Source organism: Vitis riparia, chromosome 11 (assembly GCF_004353265.1).
Source record: "Vitis riparia cultivar Riparia Gloire de Montpellier isolate 1030 chromosome 11, EGFV_Vit.rip_1.0, whole genome shotgun sequence".
Lineage (NCBI taxonomy): Eukaryota > Viridiplantae > Streptophyta > Magnoliopsida > Vitales > Vitaceae > Vitis > Vitis riparia.
The window spans coordinates 11,803,390-11,809,389 of record NC_048441.1 but is presented as its reverse complement, the minus strand read 5'-3'; positions in this window follow the sequence as shown (position 1 = coordinate 11,809,389).

Here is a 6,000-nt window from a genome sequence, read left to right as displayed (position 1 = left end):
AACCAATAGAACCATACCTTATTAGATTTACTTGGTCTTGAGTTGCGACAATTGAATGGTCCAAATCATTAGATGAATTCCATGGCCTGCCCCCTTTGCAAAATGACATATGCCACCGTTACTAAATACACCCTGATTAAGATATTTAATCTTTTCACCTTTTGACTCACAAGTAATCATGTTTCACTTTTGTCAATCTCTATTATCACCATTGTAGGGACCACCCCCGAACGCACACATGGCAACCCCGCAGAGCATTCCTTCATGGGACACGTGGCACGTCAACTCTCTGTCCGGATTCCCTCAGGGGGCATGCGACATTCTTAAATTCGTCATCCGGATGACCCCACTCTCTTATCCGAACGTCTCGTCCGAACCCAGTGCTAGCGTCTTAACCAAAAGTCTTGGCCACGAAATGCGGGCCATCATTGTCTATACTACTAAAAGCATGCTCGACAGGACCCTCCTAAGTCACTTCAGACAACCTGTTACAGCCTACACCCCGCCGCCTGCAGAGCAAAAAGACAGGGATGACGGCAAGTCATCCCTCCCATAATTTCTGACAGCCGCCTGCAGGACAATGATGACTCTGCCACTACCTTAGCACCATCATGACAAGCCAAAAAGTCTTCCCACCATTAAGAGGGACAAAGCTCCTGACACTATAAAAGGCCCTCACACAGTGAAAGAAGGTAAGCCTTCTTACCCAAAAAAGGAGAACCCAAGAGAGAATAGACAAAATGTTAGAGATAAAGGCTAACAAAACCATCGGAAGGTGTGTCCAGATCCCCTATCCAGACATCTTTGGCAGGTTGATTGAAGCGAGTACCATCTTCAATTGAGGAAGCGCGTCCACCTGGTAGCTGCAGTGTCCCCAGTGACGCGAGGCTTCAACAACCATCACATTAATTTTATCATTTTGTTTAATTATTAGTATCAATTTGTGTGATTGATGAAGCATATATAGTCCATAAATTTTGTTTTGTTTTACTATTTTTGTTTATATATATATATATATATATATATATATATATAAATTAAATATAGCAAGTTACCACAACATTTATCATATGCAATAAAAATTTTAAAAAATAATAAATAAATAGTTAGAAGAAGAAGATTTTTTTTTTTTTTTGGGTTATGTTTGGTTATATCAAATTTTTTATTAATTAAATATGGTCTAAAAAATTTTTTTTTAAAAAAAAAAGTTATCTCTTCTGAATTATTTCTTCTATCTGTCAATTCTTGACTGTAAAAAAGAATTGGTACATCTGATCTAGTATGATGAAACATAGGGTTGTTAGGAGTTCAGTAATTGGGCGTCTCGAAGGTGACGTTGAATAAGAAAGAAAAGGAGTTAAACTGAAGCTCAAATTTCAAAAGGCATAGACAAAGAGACTGGGAGACAAGACTTGGTTAGATTAATGGTAGATAAGTTTGTTGGGGTGCGGCCCTGCGGGCAGGCATAGGAGGGAGGGGAACACGAGATTCAACATCCAAGATCTTTCACATCACTCGCTATTTTCATATTTGCTTCACTAGCACGGCTCCTTTCCATTCCCCCTTTCTTTTCTTTTCCTTTTTATTTTTTTATTTATATAATTTTTATGGCCATCTTTTACGCCTATACATGTTATTGGTGATATAAAAGGTTGTCGCCATGAAAGAGCTTAATTAAATGGTTTGGGTGGTCCATATGGGTGGGAATTTTCAAAACTTATAGTCATGGTTGGTTATGAATAGTTGGAAAAAATACTTGTCCTTGATTGATTACTAGGGTAATGTTTGAAATTTTTGAAAGACAAATATCAATTCATCAATCTAAACTATTGGAATGGATTCAAATTTAAATTCAAATTCAAATTCAAATGTGAATGCTTGATATAAATAACTTTGTCGGATTGACTTTAAGTTTTTCAATCATATTTCTTATACATAAAGTAAAACTTGAAATTTTTTTTCTCCATTTTCAATAATTTTAATTTTATTAAAAGAAGGTAAGAACTTGAAATATATTTCCAATGGAAATATAGAAAACTAATAAAGAATCTTTCAAATTAAGTTTTGAATTTGTATCATTTGAATATATATATATATATGATAAATTATATATAAAAAGGAGTGTATTTAAAAAAAAAAAATGAAGAAAGACTTTTAGAATCCAATGAATTGTTCTTAAGAATAGTTTTTTATTTAAAAATAAATAAAAAATAAAAATATGTTTAACAACCAAAAACTATTTTTAGTTTTTTGTTCTTTAAGAACGAAAAATATGATATTTATAAAAAATAAAAACATATTTAACAATCAAAAACCATTTTTAGTTTTTTGTTCTTAAGAGTGAAAAATATGATATTTTTATAAAACATCTTTTAGTTATTTTTTTTATTGTTTTCACTTGTTTTCTAAGGACAATTTTAAAAAATAATTATACAAATAATAAAATTCTAAATATAAAAAATAGTTAAAATAGGTTTACAACATTTTAAGTTTTCAAATAAACTTTTGTTTTATAAAAATTAAAGGATAATTTTAAAAAATTATTTTTAAAAACAGTTATCAAACATACCCTTAACTTTTTTTTTTTTTTTTTAAACATTTTTGTCTTACTCTTTAGCATGCCAACTTCCCAAATGTGATAAAATATATATATATATTTTTCATAATGATTTTAAAATTATTTTTCTAAAACATATCAATTGTAAAGCATATTAAAAAATTATTAGGTAATAAAATCTATGGATAAGTGTAAGCAAGTGCACTAACACACATAGAGAGGCTCCCACTTGCTAGGATGAAGATAGAAAGGATGAACATGGGGATGGATATCAATGCAGTTGAAAATTGAAGTATTGATAGATAGGACAAATGAAACATGGTAGCTAAGGATGAATGTCTAGGCCATTGAAAGAGTCAATCTTGGAAAGTAGAGTATTTATAGATAAGATGAATGAAGCATGATAGGGATGCATGGATGTTCATGTGATTGAAAGAGAAAGTCTTAAAGACTGAAATATTGATGGATTGAACTAACCAAATGTGACAGGAATGAATGCTTCTGCGGAGGTTCATATGATCCGAGATTTCATACATGATGAATTATTGTAAACGTTAATGATTTTTACAATTGGTAATTAAAAAAAGTTGAATAAAATATAAATGAGCAACATAAATTACGTGGAGTTGTCAAACATGACACTTGTGTTATATTCTTTAATTTCTGACGTGGAAAATTAGAATTCTTTCCAATCATTTAGGAATACAATGATGTTAGACAGACTCATCCAGTCATCCTTGAAACTTTTGCATCAATTTCATTGAAAAAAAATAAGAAAGGACCCTAAAATATGGTGAATAATAAATTTTTTGTACCTTAAATATCAGCCATGAAATTAAGGAGAGAAAATGAGGAGTGATGGTGGACAGTGACAGGGTTGTATTCAATATAATTCAAAGCGTCTTATCATTTGATTAGTCAGAGAAGCATCTTTGAAGCAGTGAGTCATTTGGCTCTCCACCTACTGAGTGAAGGGATTTATATTTTTGGTAAAATGAAATTAGCAAGTGGGTAGAATATCATGAAGGGTCTCAATCCCAACTTTAATAATGGGAAAGGAGAGACAAAAACCGCGGCAAGTACGGGCCTAGTAGAGGCAAGTTGTGGGAGAGGGCAGAGGTGCTTGATGGGAAAGAAATGGTAATTGAGGAGATAAAAAACATCAAGAATGCATTCAATATAGAGAGAGAGGGAGTGGGACTGGGAGAGAGAGGAGAGATGTTAGGGTGGGGAGGCAGTCAAAGCATGGCTGACATAAGAAGCTGCTTTGTCGAGGCTGCTGCTAGAAGCTATAAGCTATAAGCTATATTCTAATGACTAAATGGAGGAATGGGATTGCATTATGGACCTAAAATGACCCATGTCCAAACTAGGCCGTACGTACGCCCTGCTTTGTCTCCAGAGTCCAGACTCTCGTCCAGTTGCTTAGCATCAATCAATGCCGCTGCTGCTGCTGCTGCTGTGACTGCTTCATCTGCCGCTTTGGCTACGGCCTAGAGCGGGAGAATGCATGGGTAATTATTAGAGTTGCCTATTATGGCTACCACTGCCTTCTTTCTGCTTGGTTTTTGGCTCCTTTTTTTTTTTCTGGCATTTTACATTGACTGCTTATGAATTACTCTCCCATTGTTTCATAGTTGACTTATCACATACGATGGGAATGAAAACTACTTCATCTCATGGAACCACATTCTATTTTACAATGAAATTTTGCGCTTTAACACCTTATAAGGTGAATTTGTACAATAACTTCGTTTTAAGATGTAAAATAACAAGCTCTCATTGATTCTATTACTCATGAGGAGACTCAAATATGGGGGATTTTTTATAATTATACTATGAATTTAAAATTATTTTTTTTAAATATTGTACATTGAAAAACATTTCCAAATATACTATATTTTTTATCACTTTAAAAAGTGTCTCTTGAAAAAATACATTCCATCATTTTTAGGTCAATGATGCATGTTAAAAAAAATTGAATTTTTATTAAAGGTGTCCCTTAAAGAAACATCTTTCATAATTTTTATATTAATAACACACGTTAAAAAAAAATTGAATTTACATTAAAAGTGTCTCTTCAAGAGACATCTATTACAATTCTATAAAATTGAATTTATATTAAAAGTGTTTTTCAAATATACATTTAGCATAAATTCAATTTTATGGAATTGTATAGACGCTCTCAATGTAAATTCAATTTTTTTCATTATGTGATTGATATGAAAATTGTGAAAAATGTTTCTTCAAGAGACACCTTAATATAAATTTGATTTTATGGTATTGTGAAAATGATATTTCTTTAGTATAAATTCAATTTTTTTTTTTTAACGTGACTAATAAAAAAATTATGGAAAAGTGTCTTTTGAAGAGATACCTTTGACATAAATTCAATTTTATTGAATTATGGAAGGTGTCTCTTTAAGAGACATTTTTAATGTAAATTTATTTATTTTTTAACATGTATTATTGATATAAAAAATATGGAAGGTGTCTCTTTAAGAAACATCTTTCAAAGTGGTAAAAAGTGTTATAGATTTATCAATAGTTTTGTAACTACTATATTTTAATATTTTTTTTTCAAAGTACCATTTTTTAAGATTTTTTTAAAAAAAATAGTCGTACAAGTTAAAAAAGCCCGACATGAGTAGGATGGAATCATGGACCAACCTTCCCCTAGGGTCAAATTCAGGCCCAATCTATTGGGCCATGCTTTGAGGTCGAGAAGGGGCGCAACATAAATGAGTTGGTTCCATCCAATCCAATGTATAGGCGAACTTGGGCAATCATTTTATTTATTTATTTGGGTTGAACTTAAGTTATGTTCTTTTTTCTTTTTTTTTTTAACCTGAGTTCAATTTAAATTAGACCTGGACCAAGGTTTGGGCAATCCAAACCTAATCTGAATCTAAATTTGATTTAATATTTTGTTATAGTATTTATAATGTATATTATCTTATATAATAATATTCTTCATTTTTAGATCTTAAAAACATATCAAATTATAATTGTATAATTTTTTATTTTTCCATAAATATATATAAATTTAGTTTTGTTTTGTTTCTTATTATCTTGAAATTTTTCTTATTTACTATTGAAATTTTAGTATAAATATATAGAAAAAGGGTTTTAGTTGATGGATTTTAAATCATACAATCCAATCAATCCAAAACTAAAATGATCAATCCCAACTTAAAAACAAATGAGATTGAGTTGAGTTTGAGTTTTGTATAAAGTGGATAAGAAGCAACTCACTTTAAGCCTAACTCATGATATTGAACAATATTTAAGTCCAACTAATAATTTTTGCCTTGATAACGATCCACAACATATAATAGGTGCTCTCAACTCCCACCGAAATGCTATGACCAAGCTTATAAATGGATTGCATAAGAAGTAGGAGTGGTGAAAGAGTTTTTAATCTTATGATTGGAAGAGGTAGC